This window comes from Bos javanicus, chromosome 22 (genome assembly GCF_032452875.1).
Source record: "Bos javanicus breed banteng chromosome 22, ARS-OSU_banteng_1.0, whole genome shotgun sequence".
In the NCBI taxonomy this organism is placed as follows: Eukaryota; Metazoa; Chordata; class Mammalia; order Artiodactyla; family Bovidae; genus Bos; species Bos javanicus.
In genome coordinates this window covers 29,108,672-29,128,769 of record NC_083889.1, presented here as the reverse complement: position 1 = coordinate 29,128,769, position 20,098 = coordinate 29,108,672, and the positions used below count along the sequence as shown (strand labels likewise).

At 44.3% G+C, this 20,098-nt stretch overlaps 1 long non-coding RNA gene across 2 annotated transcripts in view; it reads right to left on the bottom strand.

Annotated features, from left to right (window-relative positions):
• Nucleotides 1-14,323: 14,323 nt before the first annotated feature.
• LOC133235215 (uncharacterized) overlaps nucleotides 14,324-20,098 on the bottom strand; it is an 83,558-nt gene continuing 77,783 nt past the window's right edge. For both annotated transcript variants that reach the window (XR_009732480.1, XR_009732481.1), the window contains exons 2-3: nucleotides 17,935-18,104; nucleotides 14,324-14,928 (exon numbers count right to left, since the gene is read on the bottom strand). This is a non-coding gene — a long non-coding RNA (uncharacterized LOC133235215). The remainder of the gene's footprint in view (nucleotides 14,929-17,934; nucleotides 18,105-20,098) is intronic.

Sequence of the window (20,098 nt, the reverse complement as noted above, 5' to 3'; positions counted from 1 at the left end):
GAGACAATATTATTGATTACCATTTAGCTTGTGGGCCACTCTGAGATTCTTATCTCCACTCACCCTAAGAGCCTGCCTTGGCTCAGCCTCCATCCAGGGAATGACACTATTAAATGCCTTTCTGATTCCTGTCTCCTTATTTTTCTACTTTGTCAAGATTATTTTAGCTAATAAGGCCCATGTATCATTTATTATTCAAATAGCTCTGATCACTCTAACTCAAGATGGGTAGATCCCAGACTGGCTCTGGTAACCACAGACTCACAATAATAAAAATGCCTTCCAATTCCACACAGTAGCTCAAACTTTTAAAGTGCATATGTGTGGATTGTGGCCTCCTTTTAACTTCATAGTCACCCTAGATTAGGGCTGACAGGCATTCTTATCCCCATTTCACAGACTGAGTAGTTTAGGTTATAAGGAAGTGAAATGAGAGTTCAAGACTTAGGAGCCTGACTTCCAAGCCCAGTTTCTACTACATCTTTATGACCTTGGGCAGTGCTGGGGCCCCACCAGGCTACAGTTAAGTTGACTGCACATCAGAATTATCCAGGACAATCCCAGTTTGCACCTGTTAACCTGTGTAATTATCATTTCACTCTAAAAATGTGTTCCAGCTTGAATGATAAATTATACAGTTCAAAAGCCCTAGAACGTGAGGAGCATGGACCAAACCACCAGGTTGCAATCGTGGTTGCACAACAGAATCACTGAGGGAGATTATTTAAGCTTCCAAAGCTCAGGCACTGCCCAAACCAAATAGATCAGAATATTTGCAGGGGTGGGACCAGGCATTGTATTTGGTTGGAGCTTCTTAGGTGATTTTAAGTGCAGTCAGGCCTGCGACCAGTGACAGATGCTCTCATTCTGCATCAGCATCACCTGGGAGCTTGTTCCACTGAGGATGCACTCCTTCCATCTGAGCCCTACTGACTGAATCAGAACTGCATTTGCTCAATATCCCCCAGGGATCCACCTGCAAGTCAAGTTTGTGAAGTTGACTGCTTCTAAATCACTTGGCCAATATAACTTGGCTGATGAGAGCCCCAGCAGGGCCTCCCAGTCTTGTGTCGCCTCAGTAGCTCCCCATGGTGGATGTCCTAGCTAACCATGCAGGCTAACACTTGGAGATACCATAAAATGCAGGGTGAAATAGGGGGCTAGGTGTGATAAAGGGATTAAAAAGGCTGCCTCATATATGCAGAGTACATCATGAGAAATGCTGGGCTGGAAGAAGCACAAGCTGGAATCAAGATTGCCAGGAGAAATATCAATAACCTCAGATATGCAGATGACACCACCCTTATGGCAGAAAGTAAAGAAGAACTAAAGAGCCTCTTGATGAAAGTGAAAGAGGAGAGTAAAAAAGTTGGCTTAAAGCTCAACATTCAGAAAACGAAGATCATGGCATCTGGCCCCATCATTTCATGGAAAATAGATGGGGAAACAGTAGAAACAGTGACTGACTTTATTTTTCTGGGCTCCAAAATCACTGCAGATGGTAACTGCAGCCATGAAATTAAGAGACGCTTACTCCTTGGAAGGAAAGTTATGACCAACCTAGACAGCATATTAAAAAGCAGAGACATTACTTTGCCACAAAGGTCCATCTAGTCAAGACTATGTTTTTGCCAGTAGTCATGCATAGATGTGAGAGTTGGACTCTAAAGAAAGCTGAGCACCGAAGAATTGATGCTTTTGAACTGTGGTGTTGGAGAAGACTCTTGAGTCCCTCGGACTACAAGGAGATCCAGCCAGTCCATCCTAAAGGAGATTAGTCCTGAATATTCATTGGAAGGACTGATGCTCAAGCTGAAACTCCAATACTTTGGCCACCTCATGTGAAGAGCTGACTCATTTGAAAAGACCCTGCTGGGAAAGATTGAGGGCAGGAGGAGAAGGGGACGACAGAGGATGAGATGGTTAGATGGCATCTCTGACTTGATGGACATGAGTTTGGGTAAACCCCGGGAGTTGGTGATGGACAGGGAGGCCTGGCGTGCTGCGGTTCATGGGGTCCCAAAGAGTAGGACACGAATGAGTGACTGAACTGAACTGAACATATACTCTTCACAAGGTACATGAGAATAAAAACAACATTGATCAATTTAATGGGTTTGACCATATTTGGCAGTTTGTGAATGTGTGTTCTCAGTTGCTTAGTAATGTCTGACTTTTTGCGATTCCATGGACTATAGCCCACCAGGCTCCTCTGTGCATGGGATTTCCCAGGCAAGAATACTGGAGTCGGTTGCCATTTCCTCCTCAAGGGGATCTTCCTGACTTCGGGCACAAACAAGGTCACATCCATTCTTATTATACACATCGTTGGTCCTAAGCTCCCACCTGTCTAACTAGCAGCATACTCACTGCCTCTCTCTCTCCTTTTCCCTCCCTGCACCCCTGTTTTACAAAAACTGCAGGTCCTTACCTCTCCAGAGGGATCAAACCTGTTCCCAAGAATGGAGAAACTGATGGGTTGACTCAGAGCCCAGTTTAGGGTTGCTTTCCCTCTCAAAGTTGATGGAGGAAGTCCATCCTGCCCAAAGTGTTACATCTGACTGCTGCCCAGATAGAGCCCCTGATGATCCAGATGCCTGCTCCAGCCTCCCAGGGTCTTAAGAGGGAATCTCACAGTCTCTGCGCAGCCACCCTTGACCACAGCACCCCAAGCTGGGTTCTGTATTCATGGAGCTGAACCTTAAACTTAGAGTAGCTGACAAGAAGGAGCTCTTATCCCAAGGTGAGCTCCCCTAGCCGGGGTCTGGGGGGCGGGTAGTCATTGGTATCTATCCTGGTAGCTGACCTGAGATGACACCAATGCCATCAATACAAGAGTTTAGCATTGCTCAACCTCATGAAGGTTCCCTGGTTCTCCCAAGAGGTTTCATGGCCTTCATGCAAATTTGCCTACCCTGTCCCAGAGTTTGTATACCGGGAGGCACAGAAGGGGACAGATGGGGATTATCAGCCATACAAAGGCCTGGTGTGCCTCTGGCAGGGCCAAGGGGCCCCCATCTTCTGTTTCTCAGAGAGTCCTTGTAGCTTTCTTCTAGACCCATGCATTGTTGGCAACTTGAAAAGTCACCCCCTGTTCCAAAACTAACTACAGAGTTTTGAGGTAGCCGTACTCCATGCCAGCATCATGTTGGTCAAACTGCAGGCTTTATCTCTCTGCCCACAGCCTTCCCAACTGCCCATTTCACTCAGAGTAAAACCCAAGGCCTACAGGCTCCCAAGCAATCTGCCGTGTGGCCACTTTCTCTCTGCCCACCTCTCTCGGGGCTCTTCCCTCTCCCTGCCCTACCTCTGTCCCCTCCACACCAGGTATGCCAGCTCCTCTGACACACAAGTCACTCTTATCCCAGAGTCTTTGCCCTGCCTGTTTCCTGTCCTGGTGCTTTACCCCCAGACACCGGCAAGACTAACTCCCACCTCCGTCAATTCTTGCCTCAAATATTGTCTTCGCTTTGAGACCTATGGTAGCAGTTTTGTTTAAAATTAGAACCAGGACCCATGCTGCCAGCTCCCTCTCCACCCACCTTATCTTGTTCTGTTTTTTTACAACTGAATTTGCCTTCTACCACACCACATACTTTTCCTCTTTATTCTTGTTATTCCTTATTGTCTGTCTCCCTCTGGTAGAATATAAACTTTGGAGCAAAATAGACAACTTTCCTCTTCCATTTGCTCATGGGTATGTCCCTAGTGCCTAGAACAGTGCCTGCAGCACGGAGGTCCTCAGTAAATATTCACAGAATGAATGAATTTTTAAGACGTCTGGAGGTTGGTAGAATTACAGTGCCCATTTTACAGACAAAGAACTCCAACTCAGGGGCAGGAGGTCATGCAAGAGTCAGTTATTAGCACCAGGGCACACAGGCTTTAGAGTCAGTCACTGGGCTTGTTCAAAGGATCCCACAATGCCACTCCAGGGCATATTAGAAAACTCTAATTCAGAAAAGATACACACACCCCAATGTTCACAGCAGCACTATTTACAATAGCCAAGACATGGAAGCAACCTAAATGTCCATTGACAGATGAATAGATAAAGAAGATGTGGTACATTATACAATGGAGTACTATTCAGCCGTTTAACAGAATGAAATAATGCCATTTGCAGTAACATGTATGAACCTAGAGATTATCATATTAAGTGAGGTAAGTCAGAGAAAAACAAATATCATATGACATCAGTTACATGTGGAATCTAAAATACGACACAAATGAACTTATCTCCCGAACAGAAACACTCACAGACATCAAAAACAGACTTACGGTTATCGAAGGGGAAAGAGGGCAGAGACAGACTAGGAGGATGAGACTGACAGATGCATACTACTAAATATAAAACAGGTCAACAACAAGGGCCTACTGTATAGCACAGGGAACTATACTCAAAGACCTTATAATAACATATAAGGGAAAATAATCTGAAAAGGAATATGTATATTTAACTGGATCACTTTTCTGTACGCTCGAAACTAACACAACATTTTAAATTAACTATATTTCAATTTTTAAAAAAAAAAGGCTCTCAGTGCACACAAAAATATGGATACTTTAGGTACAGTTGAGGAATAAGAATTTAATTTTGTTTCATTTTTAGGATAAAAATTCTGGAAGTAGTAGAGTGGAAATGAGAAGGATATAAGACAACTTTGGTCACCTAAGAATGTGGGTACACGTTATAATTCTGTCCTTAAAAACAGATTTAGAATCTGTACCCCAAGCTGCTAGAGAAAAAGAAGACCAGACTGATTCTTCCTTTCCAGAGACTTCAAAGTATTAACCTGTCTATTGGATGGAGATAGTGTCACTTGAGGTCAGCTACTAGGAAAAATTCCAAGATGTACTGTAAGAAACTACCTTAACACACAGGGGTTGAAACAATAAGCCTTTCTTACTGCTCTCTGGGCTGTTTGTCAAACTAGGTGTGTCCACTGGTCTGGGCCTGGCTCAGCTGATCTCCTCTGGGCTCACCAAGGCAGCCAGAGTCCCAGGTGGGGTGCTGGGGCTGGCTAGCCTACCATGGTCTCAGTCACATGTCTGGAAGGCTGTTGGATGGGGCGATGGAGAGGCTGGGGTATTGTGTCCCTCATCATCCAGCAGGCTAGCTCTGGCTTGTCCATGCAGCAGCTGCAGCACAGTTCCAAGAGAGCAGTGGAAGCATGCCAGGCTACCTGAGTTGATGCACAGTCAGCCACAGTCAATCGGCTGCATGTTATTAGTTGGGAGGCCAGCAGAGATTCAAGGGGGTGGGGAAATAGATCCTACACCTTGATAGGATTCACTGCAAGGATTTGGTGCAAGGAAAGAGGCATTGTGGTCATTTCTGAGACATAAACAAACAAAAAAAAACAGGTTAACTTAGGGTAATAGATACGTACAATATAAAGCTATAGGCCAAGCGATAGATAATGAGGATTAGAAAGATGAAGTGGGCAGAGGAGAGAGTCCTATGCCAGAAAACTAGTTTATCTTTTGAACACATATTCAGTGAGCATCTCCTATAGGCCAGGCACTGTGCTGGTCCTGGGGATGACAGTGGAGATGGATCTGGAACCACTCCCCCGGGGAACATTTTAGACCGGGAGACAGATCACGGAGGCCACCTTTTAATTCACCATGATCAGTGCAAGGGATCTGTGGACATCTGTGGGAACTCACAGGAGGGGAGCCTAACCTGTCTGGGTCAGGGAATGAAACACAGACGCCTTCAGGAAATAAACTCTGAAAAAAAAAAAAAAAAAAAAAGGAAATAAACTCTGAAACCCAAAACAAGGTTCTTGGCACTAATGATGCCACAGAGGGGTGCAGAAGAGAGAAGAACACTAGAGGCAGGGGAATGGCATGTGCAGAACCCCAGACACAGAGGTATGTGCAGAACTCCAGACACAAGAAAGGGTGAGACTATAAGACTTCCCTGGCAGTCCAGTGGTTAAGATTTTGCCTTCCAATGCAGGGGGTGCAGGTTCAACCCTTAGTCAAGGAGCTAAGATTCCACATGCCTCATGGCCAAAGAAACAAAACATAAAACAGAAGCAATATTGTAACAAATTCAAAAAGACTTTAAAAATGGTCCATGTCAAAAAAGTCTTGAAAAAAAAAAAAAGAGGGTGAGACTTGTGGATTCAATATAGCTGGAAGGAAGGAAGATGGGAGTTGAGGGCATGAATGGAGATGCAAGAGAAACTGGGGAACTGAGCCTTTATATGGAAAGATCCGATCAGTATTTAGAAAGACCACTTGCCCTATGAGCATGAAAGATGAACTTTTTTTTTTTTTTTGGTTGGGAGTGCAGTGGAGGAGGAAAACAAGATGAGAAGTCCAGTTAGGCTGCTCCAGCAATCCAAGGATGAAAAAGAGACATAGTAGAGAAAGATTTCAAAACAAAAACCTTCAGGATGGGTCCTTGCCACAAGGAGACAGAAAAATTTAGAACGTTGTCTGGGATTTCTGGCTTCAGCCAGTTAAATAGATGGAGGCACTATTCAACAAGATAGAAAATCTTGGCTAAAGGAAGTCCTCTTAATTGAGCACAAAATTTGATTCTAAGCTTCCCAGCAGCAAAGGCAAAGAAAAACCAAAATAAATGACCTCATCTCACTGCTCCTCACAGGATGCAGAGCTGTGCAGCATGGAAACCAAATTTTCTCATCAGGTATATGAGGGGATTCCAATGAGGGAATCTTCATGGAAAGGACCACAAACCAAAGACAGACAATAGTTTTATAAAAGAAGCAGGAATGTTCTTGCAGGACTGTTCTGTGTATTGACCTCTGGTAAGAGCTGAGAATAAGATATTAAATCACAGCTGTGTAGTCATTTGTGCAAGGAAGTCTGTATAATGGCCTTGGGGTCTCTCATTTGCTGAAGAGCTTTGAGTTCTTGGCATCTAGAGAAGTGAGGGGTTGGATACAAATGGAAGGAACTTGCACTGATAAAAACATTTTATAAACTTGAAACTAAGAGTTCATGACCTTAGTATATAAGTTAGTGCCAGGATAATTTTAAAGGAGAAAAATACAAAAGCTCCAATTCTAGCAAACACCATTAACAACATAATCAAGTAACTTAGAGTTTCATTTTTAAATGTTGAAACAGAATCCATTGTGGGGTTTCTTTTAATTACATTTCTTCCTGATTAACCTGGGTTTATTATAGAAATTTGGAAAATTCAGAGAAGCAGAAACGGAAAAACCTCAAATCACCTCTAATCTGAGCACAGATGACCGACTACTGTTAATATTACAGTGTATTTATCTTTTCGGTTGTTTTTCTAGGCCTACAAATAAGTAAACATTTTTCTTTTAAAAAAGTTGGGATAAGGCTGGATCAATTGTTTCATATCCTGCTTTTTCTCAGTCACATTTGCCAATGACAAATAGAAAAGGAATTTACTTTCTCATGACCTCTTTTAATTTCTCAAAATGTATGTCTTTTGTTACTTGTGCAGACTTTCTGTAGTCTCTCTGCTTCTCACTAGCTTCCTAAAAAAAGAGAACTTGATTTTTTCTTGCCAAGGACTTAATTGTGTCATTTATAATAGAAATCTCGGGGCTTGGCATTTTAGCACAGGGAGAAAGAAATATGCTTAATGCCGTGTGCTTCACAGAAAGCGCTAGAGTAATTAGCCACCCAAGGCCACTTCTGAACAGGTTGTGGCCTTGCGGCCTCCTCTGCTGGGTAACTTCCCTGGGGAAAATTCTCCTCTGGTAACTACTCCACAGGGATATAACCTCCATTCTTTCTCTTTCCTGCAATGTCACTACGGTAGATGGTAAAGATGGCCACAGTACTTTATTATTTCTCCTATCAAGAGAGAAAGTCTATCTCCTTATCCTAGGAATCAGAGTTTGTGATTTGCTTTGGCCAGTGGAAGTGGCACGTATGACAGTGGGTCAGTTCTGAGCCACAGACTTAAGACACCTTGCAACTTCTCCTGTTGTTCCCTGCCATCAACATGCAAACAGGCCTGGGCTAGCCTGTCGGGCGATGAAAAACCACATGGAGAAAGGCTCCAGGTATTCCAGCCATTACAAACCAGCAAGCCTAGAAGATCATGGTGAGCCTGGCTGAAATCAGCTGAGTCCAGTCCAGTTCAGAAGAACTGAAATTGATGAGATAAAGTTGAGAACTAGGGGACTTCCTTGGTCATCCAGTGGTTAGGACTCGGTGCTTCCACTGTAGGGGGCGTGGGTTTGATTCCTGGTTGGGGAACTAAGATCCCTGAAAACTAAATAGCTGTTTTGACTTGGAAAGCTTTGGGGTTGTTTGTTATATAGAAAAAGGCAACTGATATAGTCACTGAGCATATGTGAAGTAGATTTAAGCACATTATTGAGTATAAGGATTCGAGAGTTCAAATGTTACACTGATGAGACTAGATAAGTCTCAGAAAGGCAGCTTCCACATGTGTTTTGATCCCTGTGGCAGATCCATGTCTAACATGCTGGGCACACAGTTGGTGGTGCCTAAATGATAATAATGGCATTTATTGAATGCTTCCTATGTACCCAGCTCTATGAGACATGCTTTTATGTTGATTATATTATTTTGTGCTAAAAATAACACCTTCCCACTCCCCCCCAAAAAATGTCTGCATCCTCATCCTCAGAACCTATGGCTTTGTTACCTTAAATGGCATAAGCGACTTTGAAGATACGGTTAAGGATCTAGAGATGGAGAGCTTATCCCAGATTATCTAGGTGGGTCCTATATGATCACAAGGGCCTTAAAATAAGGAAGCAAATCAGAGGAAGAAGTGACCATGGAACTAGAGGTTGGAGTGAAGCCCTTTGAAGATGAAGGAAGCAGAGAAAAGTTCTAAAGCAGGTGATATAAGGCAGAGGGGTTGGAGAGAGGTGAAATGCTGGGAGAAGAGAGCGGGGAGAAGGGTGGGGCTGAATGTTTAAGGCTCTGTGAGCTTTGTTAAGAGCCCTCACACTGGGAGGCAGGGCAAAGACTATATATATTCAGGTGGGATGTCAAACAGACTCCATTGAGCATAAACAGCTCTGGGCCCTCTGGAAGGACCACAGCTTGGCTTGGTCTCAGATGGCCTGGGGACTGTGGAATCCTTCTGACTCTGCCCAGAGGATTGGCTGGAGGGACATAAAAGGCTTTTTCTTGGAGAATTTTGTTGTCGTGTCTGACTCCTGTAACTTTAACAGTCATGCTCCTCTATCCATGAGATTTTCCAGGCAAGAGTACTGGAGTGGGTTCCATTTCCTCCTCCAGGGGATCTTCCCAATCCAGGGATTGAACCCTCAGCTCCTGCCGAGTTTCCTGCGTTGCAGGCAGATTCTTTTACCACTGAGCCACCAGAGAAAACCATATTGGAGAACTTAAGTTCACTCATCCAGGAGTGGCTTACTGGATTAATGGTATATAGCCCAGTGAGAAATCAAGGGAAACAGTTTTTAAACTCAGCTATCTATTGCTGCATAACAGTTAATCCTCAAATTTAGAAACTTCCAACAACAAACACTTACTATCTCACAGTTTCAGTAGGTCAGGATCTTAGGAGCTGCTTAGCTGAGAGCTTCTAGCTTGGGTCTCATTTAAGGTTGCAAACAAGATGTTAGATGGGGGCTTTCCTGGTGGTCCAGTGGTTAAGAATCTGCCTTGCAATGCAAAGGACACCAGTTCCATCCCTGATCTGGGAAGATCCCACATGCCTTGGGGCAGCTGAGCTGATGGGCCACAACTAATGAGCCCACACTCTGGACCCTGTGAGCCACAACTACTGAAGCCCGTGTAACCTAGAGCTTGTGCTCCACAACAAGAAAGTCACTGCAATGAGACGTCTGTGTGCTGCAACTAGAGAACAGTCCCCGCTCACTGAAACTAGAGAAAGTCTGCTTGCAGCAGTGAAGATCCAGTACAGTCAAAAAGAAAATAAAAATTAAAAAAAAATGTTAGCTGGGCTTTACTATGTGAAGAATGGCCAAGACCTTCTGATGACTCACTCATGTGTGGCTCTTGGCTCACTGCCTCGGTTTCTCACCCCGTTGGCCTCTCCACGTAGGGCTGCTTGAGTGAACTCACAACATGGCAGCTAGCTTCTCTCAGTGCAGGTGATTGGGAAACAAGGAAGAGGTCATGGTGCCTCCTATGCCCTAATACTGTATGTCATCCAGTATCACACCTGCCACATTCTATATGAACAGAATGAGTCTCTAAAGTCCAGCTTACACATAAGGGAGAAGAATTAGACTCCATCTATTTTTAAGACTTTCTCTTATTTATTTATTTAGGTTGCACCTCGTGGCATGTGGGATCCTAATTTCCCCACCAGCAATAAAACCTTCGCCCCCTGCACTGGAAGGCAAAGTGTCAACCACTGGATCACCAAGGAAGTCCCCTAGGCTCCCTCTATTGAGGGGAGAAATATTAAAAAATATTAGACATATTTTAAAACCACTATAAGCAAATCTAGAGTAGTGGTTTTAGGAATGTTCTTTGGTAGGACAGTCTAGGCAGGAACAATATGTCCAGGTTAATGGTTCTCAGATTTGGGTGTGAATACGAACCACATAGGGATGCTTTTTAAGAGTTAAGATTCCTTCCCATACCCACCTCCAAGATAGTATACACTGGGAGCTGGGACCCAGAAACTGGCATTTTTGGATAAGTTCCTCAGAGTATTTTAATGCAAGTTATTGGGGTCCAGGAATCTCTATTTGATAAGTCTCCCAGAATCATTCTGACACTGGTATCTGTGAAAACAATGCCATTGGAATTGGTGATAATTGCCCAGTAGGGTCAGAAATTTCAGTACAATTGGGAGTAGCCACGTGGATAGACGGGTCAAAGGCTAAAGAGGAATGGAGGAGCCCTCGGAGCACTGTGCACTCTCTGTGCACATACCCCTGATAGAGCAATCACAACCTGCTGCCCACTCTCCTGGACAGAGTCCTGGAAGCTTCCTGGTCCAGCACTCCAGCCAGCCACCTTCCATCACTCAGAGTTGCCACAAGACTTGAAGCTTCTTTGCCATCCTTGTCCAGGAGTCTGTCTGGTTCAGAAACTCCTGGCGAGAAAGCTATTTCCTCAGTGTGCTCAGGGAAAGAGCCGAGTTATTATGTATTATACAGTTGAATAGGGATAATGGTTGGGAGGGTCTGGGACCTCAGTGGATAGGAGTGGCACTTGACCAGCACTTAGCCCTGGGACTCTGTAGTCTGAGTCAAATGCTGGAACACTGAGCACAGAAGCGACGCTCCCCTCGATGAGGAGCAGGGTTTATGAGGTGGCCCCCGAGGTGGCTCTTTGTCTAGTGCCGTCTGGTTCTTCACCCATGTTGTCAGGAAACTTGCCAGGAGCCCCTGTGAGTTTCTAGCCATTGTCTGGGCCCCTCTTGCCCTCTTTTTATGGGATGGTTTATGTCTGCTTCTTGGCCCCAGGAGTTGCTAAGCAGCTGCTGGAGCCTTTCTGTTTTAAGCTGGGCCACTATTGTCTCTCTCTTTATCCTCATAAGGAGCCGTGACCCAGGTGGCTACAAAACTGCCATGAGAGTCTGCCGTGTTATTGGCTCATAAAAGGGCAAGGAGCACACAGAGCCACACAGAGTGTGAGGAGCAGGTGATGGTGTTAGACCCTGTCATCAACGCTGTGGCAAAGCCTCCTGCAAGTTCACCTCCAGCCCTCAGGGATCCGACCTCTCACAAACTCTGGCCTTGGGCGCTTTCGACCACAGGTCTTTGTGGTTGTTGTGTGCTGGGGGGTTTTTTAACCCAATTTTCAGAATCTGAGAAACCATTCCCCAAGAGAATGACTTGACATGGCAATAGTTTGAACCCCCGAAAGACCTACCCTCCCCAGTTCTTCTTCCCCTCTGCTGCTTATAATCCACTGATCCATCCTAAGGCAAATGTAACTATATAGTTTTCTCCACCCCTCCTCCCACATTCAATCATGCTCTGTTTAAAAAAAAAAAGAAAGGTTAGAAAATAGGGATATGGAAAAAATTCACCCTGCACCTAAAGATAATGACTATTAACATCCTGAAATATTTCTTCTAGATGCTCTTTCTCCACAAGTATATATTTGTAAGTGTGTGTGTGTATATATAGTTGATCCTTGAATAACACAGAGTTAAGGACACTGACCTCCTGTGCCGTTGAAAATCTTTGTCCTGCTGTCTCTGCCTCAAAAACAAAGGAATTTATAAATGACTCACCCAAGGGCAGGAAGCTGAAACAGTTTGAATGGGATCAGGACTCGAACTCTAGTTCTTCTGACTCCACATATTGTGATCTCTAACTGAATACAAACTTTTCCCCACATTTAACTTAAGGATCTCTAAGATGAAAATATAGATACTATATTTATTGAAAAAAAATTCATGTATGGATGAACTCCTGTGTACGTGGAATTTCAAAGTTCAAACCTGTGTTGTTCAAGGGTCAACTCCATCTATTAAACTACCAACAATTTGAGTAGGATAATTCTTTGTTGTGATGTTCAGCAGAATCCCTGGCCTCTACATTTGTGATAACCAAATATATTTGTTGGCATTGCCAAATGTACCCTGAGGGGCAAAATCACCTTCAGTTTAAAATCACTGATCACACATACGTATATTTACAAAATGGAATCATATTGCAAATACAGCCTTGTCTGTATTTTTTTTTACAAGTTATTATGCCATGAACTTGTTTCATGTCAACTATTAAAAACCTACTGTATTATTTGCAATGTCTGCAGAATTGTCCATCAGTTGGACTCATGAGAAGTAATTTATGTCATCAGTCCCCCATTATTGGATCTTCTGTGTAAAACTGAAATTATATGGCACACCCTGCATGATAAACTGCTTTTTAAATTTAAGATGTCATGAACATCTATCCACATCATAGCTGTGGGGTGTTGACCAAATTACCCCACCTCTCTAAACTCTACTTGCTCATCTGTAGAATGGGGATGTCCTGGGAGAATGACATACCAGAATGGGTGCCTGTGCCCAGCACAGAGAGTGCTCTCAAGAGAGGACCAGAGCTTTCATTCAAGTCCTTGCTATGATTACCATGTCCTAGGTTTTTAATGGCTTTTAGTGGCCATCCTCCATAGGAAGATACCATACATTAGTAAATTGCCTCTGAGGATGGACTTTGGGGGGGGGTTCTGAATTTCCATACTTATCAATGACCCTGTTGTTAATACAATCATAGATAGCTTCTCCTGGTGCTTTGAGAAATCCATGAAAAAGAAGCTGATCCACCTGTGCTAACCTGGGATGAGTGAAGCAGAAGACTCATCATATTCCTCATGGCTCCGTTCTAGAAACATTAGTAAGTGCTATGGTCCTACACACCCTGTACCCTCAGGCCCTGCCAAGCACTAATTACCTGGTCCTGAGTCAAGATGCTAACCACAGGGCATGGCTCCCAAACTAAACCCTGGATGGTTTTATTCTGCTTTTATGTTGAGCCCAAGTCCCCTTCATCTTGCCTAAAGACCACCCCAGGATGGTCTTCAAACACCATGAGATTCCCCTTCTATTCTTTTCTATTTAAGTTATGAGTGTGCAGTGTATGATATATACAACACATGTATGCGTATGTATGTGTGTGTGAAAATGTATTTGTACCATTTAAAGAGCAATAACAAAATAAATCCCCCTGTATCTACCATCCAGATCAAGAAACAGAACAGTTAATACCAATAAACACCCACTTGCATACTTGCCTCTCCTTTAGGAAGCTTTCCTCGCAGCTGTGGCGTAGAAGGAGGAGGGCCCTTGGAAATAGCGATCAGCAAAACAGATACCACCAGGGTTCTGCTTGCTTGGCCCTGAGCTCTGTGGCCCTGGTAGCTGGTTACCTCTGAGAGCTTCAATTTCTCATCTTTGAATGGAACATTGTTTTGCAGAATAAATGAGATGCTCCTTTGGATAAACACCAAGTCTGATGTCTGCATCCGAGGAGGTGCCAAAGCACAGAAGCTGTTGTTTTTATCATGGCAGAGCATTTCTAGACAAGGAAATCAGAGATGCAGTGCCCACCTGGCTCTGCCAGCCCTGAGCTGTGTGATTCCAGGCAGGGCGAGTCCTGGGTCTCAGTTTCCTCGGGTGGGAGGTAAAGAGAGCAGCCTCACTAAAAAATTTCAAACCTCCTTTTTTTCCCAGCCCTGGCCTTTTGGAATTCTACTAATTCGTAAGCTATGGAGAATGGGGGTAGGGTGAAGCACAAACTTAATAATACAAAGCCTCAGTAGATCCACAGCTAGATCTTAGAAAATGATAGTGTGGCTGGCTCAAGATCACATGACCAGGAGGTCATAATCTGTTTAGCAATGATGATATTTTAAGCACTTGTGGGAGATTTGTGCTTGAGAAACACGTTGACTCTGTTTAATGTGGTGATGACACATGTGGGCATCTTCCAGTTAATGCCCGGGCACGTGTTCCTTTAGTAACAGCCCTGCCTCCTACTCTTCCACTTGCTTCCTTTCTGCTCACATCCTGGTCCTTTTGTACTTTCTAGGTCTTCTGAGGGCTGTTTGGTTTCTCAGTGTCAGACTTCAGGTAGTGAATGTGCCTCTCCCTCTGTTGGAGGGAATTCTCTTTCATCTGTGACTCTCTGAGCTCATCTAGACTCTTCTACAATAACCTTGGCTCTCATTCACCCATGAACTGAGAACGTATCTGCTCTCTCACTCCTCTAGACTTAATTACCTGCCATCCTAAGGCGAAGTGGCCTTCGGAGTTACTTACAGAGGCAAGTAACTCCCAGGTATAGTAGCCATCCGCCAAGGGCCAGAAATCAACACTGCTAAGACCAAGGCTCCAAATGAAAAGTCTACAGGCCTGATAAGGTCTTCCTGAGGCCCCAGTGATGACATCTACTTGTCCCCAGGCCTCTTTCTTCTGCACATCCCAGGAGCTCTTCTCCTGTCTGTCCCAGACGTGAATCCCTCCTGTCAGGGAGAAAACAACACATTGAAAATCTCCCTGTAAGAGGCAACAACCACAACACATCCTGCAAAATCCTCACTCAGTCCTGACTGCTGCTCTAAATAGTGGTGCTAAGGCAGAGAGAAGGAGTAATTTCTTTACTCCCAAAGAAGGGCTATTTTTATTACATCCCAGGAAAAGAAAAATTAGGGCTCCACTCACTGCTTCTGACTGCTTCTGGGTCTGACAGACCAAAAAGGAAACATTTCCTGTTGACAAGAATTTTCAAGTTTCTCCTACTGGCCATGTTTACTTTTTCCTGACTTTTGTTGAAATCTCTGCTCTGGATCTCTCCCTGTGGAGGACAGAGACTTGCAATGCGAACTCACAGTTATTTTTTAACCACACACTTCTGTGAGGGTGCTTGACCTCCAGCCCTTCACAAGTGTGCTGTCAGTTTCCGGTCATGGCATCACATTGATTTTGGCTACCACCAAGGGTCTCTGCTTTATCCTCCCAGTTATACCCATTAAGTCTGGGAGGGGTTTTACATAAAGGCTATAACAATACAAGAAGTCTTAGATGTGTACATATAAAGTCAGAGAAACAGTAAAACATTTACTTTCCCCAGCTAGTCATTCTTTGGCAGGAAACTGGGCTCTGGGAACCTCTTAGCACTCTGGTCTCCCTGAATTCGCCACCTCCCACTGCCCTCTGCTTTCAGTCCTGCCAAGGTCTCTACACCCTTCTGCTCCTTCTGCTCTTCTTCCTCTCTGGGTCCTGGTTCCATAAAAAAGTAGTGGCAGCAGTTCCGTCCTTTAGAGTCCTCTGGGGAAAACAGCTAGATGACAGAAACGCTCCTTTCTTTGACAAGATTGTGGTGCGTTACTGTGCAAACAGACTCTGTAGTCTCCTTTCCTGGGTAGTGTATCGGGAGAAAAGAAACTGGGGGAACAGAGAATCTCATCTTCCCCTGATGCTGCTGACGCTGCTTCTGCAGTGTTCCATGCAACCTGGAGCTGAAGAGTGGGACTTCGTGGCATGGAGCAGATGCAGTTTGCCCCACGATCACAGAAGAGTAATGGCCTTATGTTAAACCAGCGGTAATGGAAGACAGGGTTTATGGTATCTAGGAAAGCAGTTGTCTGATGAGCACAAAGATGAGCGAGCTTACAGTGGGAAACACCTCTCAGACTTGACGTGTGCTACAAGGTAACAGAGTGAGTGTGTAACTGCAGATGTATTTATAAGAACTGTGGGCGCTGTAGGGTATAATCAAGGTTCGCCAGTTGGGCCACAGCTTTATAAAGGAGGTGATTTGGGAAAACTGGGGAAATTTGAATACAGTCACTGCATGTTACATAGTATTGTATCAGAGTTAAGTTCCTTGGGTGAGATCATGGAATATCTGGCTCTGCAGGAGAATATCCCTTGTTCTTGTTGGCATGCGCTAAAGGATTTACAGGTGAAATTACATCAAGTTCTTCAACTTACTTTCAGATGGTTCAGACAATAAATAAATAAATATGAACAAACATACATACATATTTACATAAAATGTATCAGAAATTTTACAAGAGAAAGTCATGTTTGTCTTATGTTTCCCACTGAAGAGTCTAAATATATACATATTTTGCCCTAAGTATATTATAAAATATAATAAAAGTATAATCATATAATATATAGCAGATGTATATAAAAATATATGTACTGAGGAAGAGGGAAGAGAGAAAGCAACTGTGGGAAGTCATTATCAATTGGTGAAACTGGCTGAAAGGGTATATACATTGTTTCAATTTTCCATTGGTCGGAAATTTTTCTAAATAAAACGTTGGTAGAGGAAGTACACTATCTTAACCAGTGAAGTAATCATCACTGGGAGGCAAGACGCTGTCCATCTGTCTTAATTTGGGTTTCCCCAGAAGCAGATCCTGAGATAAAGGTTTAAGTGCAAGTCATTTATTTGTAGAAGTGATCCTGGGAAACACCAGTGGGGAAGTGAGAGGAGGGGAGGATGTCAATAGAGAGGACATTTCCTAACCAGCTGCCTCCCACAGTAAAGGGAGTTTCAGGCCACTGGGGAATTCTAGAGTCCTGTAGAACATCCCAGAAGAGAGGCAGGGAATTTCTGCACCAGTGCAGCATTGGTAACTCCCACAGGTGTGGGCTGGGAAGATTATAGCAGCCAGAGAAAGGCTCCCCAGTGCTTAGCGATTAGCTGGGCCCAGCTATGGTGGGCCTGGCTTTCCAAACTCCTTCATCATCCATCCATTCAGTCATCCAACCAATTTCTACCTAGTGTCCACTGGATCCAGGGCCTGTGCTAGGTGCTGGGGTTTTATTCATATTCATTAAGACAGATACAATCCTTGCTTCTACAGGGGGATGAAAACAAGTAGGGGAGAGAAACAAAAGTCAGGACACAGAAAATAACAAGAGCTGGCGGAATTACAGTCATTCATTCAGCTAATCCTCAAACTTTTCCTAGGCTTATACCTTGTGCTAATCATAATTCTTGACATGGGGACACACAGATGAAAGAATTGTAGGTCCTCTGACAAATCATGGATTTTTTTTTTTTTTTAAGAAAAAGTCTAATTAAAGGCCTATTGCTGCAGATGGGTGATGAGGCATTGAAATCCAGCTGCAGAGACACTGAATGGCTCCATCATTTGCATGTACTTAGAGAAGCCTCCCTCCTCCCCCTCCACAACCTCACTGTGCCCAGAGCGCTAACCTTGCCTGTGAACCAACCCAGAGGAATATCCTTCTATGAACTTAATTTGCTCCTAAAAACAGTAGAAGGGTGTGTTCTGCCTCCGTTCTTGGGACACAGGTCTTCTGGGTGGTGAAGCACCTATAAGAGCAACCAATGACCCCCCAGGGGGAGGAGGGAGACCCAGGGTCCACTGAGAGACACCACATGGCTTTCACTTCTGCCCAGCAACCAAACGTTGCCCCTGATCACGGGAAAGTGGAGACATCAACCAAACCTGGTTCCTTTCCCTTCTAAACACCAAATGACTTACTCGTACAAGATTCATCGTTTAACTGATGCTGGCAGGACACTGTGTGACTTCAGCATCAAACACATCCGTCTTCTGTCACAGTGTCCATCCCTCAGGAGACAAAGGCGAAGACGAGACAAGCGTGTGGCGTGAGGTACAGACATCAAACCCTGGGATTTGGGAGGTGGCAGCTGTTTTAGGGAAGAGAAAAAAAGGCAGGAGGTATAGCCTTGAGAATTGCAATCCTATTGTTCTGAGTTGTTTTTTTCCCAGAGTGGTGTGGAATGGATCCTTTTCTTTCAGTCAAGCTTTTATTGCTTTCCTGTAATTTGGATGAGGAGGGAAACCAACACTTTGTAACAAGAAGCCTGAGGAAAGCCATGGTGTGCTGGTTTCTGAATGGTGCTGGCTGCTGGTGGTGGGAAAGGCTCAGCCCCACCCTTCCCTGGGCCAGCTCTGGGCAGCCCGTTCAACTTTGTTCTGGGTTCAAAGGCCTCCTCAAAGCTTCTCCTTTCTCTCTTTTGCATACAGTCTGTCTGAGTCCTGTGGGCCCTGCATCTGTCTGTCCAGGCCACGCATCTCCTCTTCCGACCACCCCCGATGAAGCTGGCCCAGGACCCATCGCCTCCAGCCGGATGTCAGCAAAGCCCCTAGCTGGCCTTTGAGCTCAGCCTTGCCGTCCTTCAACCCCTCTCCACAGCAGTCTTGAAGAGCCTCCTACAATGTACATCTGCTTCTGGGGACCTCCAGAGTGCTCTGTGCTTCTCAGGATGAAGCCCTCACTCCCTGGCACAGCCTCAAAGCCCCCATGGCACTCCACCTTCCAGCTTCATCTCCCCTTTGCTCCACCATGGCACCCAAGCAAACCTCTGCCCGCCCTGTCGAGAGCACATGGAGACATCCACAAATGCTGCTGTCTCTGCCTGGAAAGGACTTCTTCCTTCCAGGCCCTTTCACTGTCCCAGATCATCGTCATTTTTAAATAACTTTTTACTTTGTATTGAGGTATAGCTAGTAAGTTAATGTGATAGTTTCAGGTGAACAGCAAAGGGACTCAACCATACATATACAAGTATCCATTCCCCCCTAAACTCCCCTCCCATTCAGGCTGCCGCATAACATCAAGCAGAGTTCCATGTACTATACAGTAGGATCCCAAACCTTCTTTTCACTGAATCAGTTTTTCCTCCTCTTTCTAGACCTGCCTGGGTGTCACCTCCTCCAGTGGGGCAGCCCTGAGCCTTGACACTGGGGTGAGCTTCTCCTCCCATCCACCTCTTCTCTTCCCATCACAGCCCTGCCTCACCAGCAGGGTACACTTGCATCTATGCCCACCTGAGGCCTGGCACCATGTCTTAACTTTCCTGGCATGTCTCACAGAGTTCTTGGGGTGGAATGTAGGCTCGATTAATGCATACAGGATATACCGGTAAGTAAATGAATAGATCTTTGTTAAGACATTCAGACCACTGCTGAAATGGGGTTCTTCATTAGCGCCAGGAAGAGTGTGGACCATCCACTGGTGACCAATTGGTTACAAATTAAGTATAGAAATTGAGGGTGTTTAGAAATCTTTATAACAATTTGCCTGAGAACTTTCATGTCTGCTCGACCTGTTACTAAAAATGTTGGCCTTGTATTTTGTTTGTTTGATCTATTTATGTATTTTTTATATTTTTCTATTGTATTTTTTTTGTTAATTTATTTTCATGGTGTTTTATGCAAGTATTGGGCTTCCCTTGTGGCTCAGCTGGTAAAGAATCCGCCTGCAATGGGGGAGACCTGGGTTCTATCCCTGGGTTGGGAAGAACCTCTGGAGGAAGGAAAAGCTACCACTCCAGTATTCTGGCCTGGAGAATTCCATGGACTGTATAGTCCATGGGGTCGTAAAGAGTCGGGCACAACTGAGCGACTTTCACTTTCATGCAAGTATTGGTTTGCAGGGAGTTAAAAATCTAAAACACTGGTCCTTGTATATGTATAATTGAATCATTTTGCTATACATACTAACACAACAATGTAAATCAACTCCAATGAAATGAAAATTAGAAAAAAAAATGAAATCAATGAAAGTCTTAAAGGTCTTAAAATCTCTAAGTTCTTTATAATCCACTAAAATAAGGAATCACAAAATAAAGAAATCTTCAGAATACAACATAAAAAAAGGAAAGGAAAGGAAGAATTA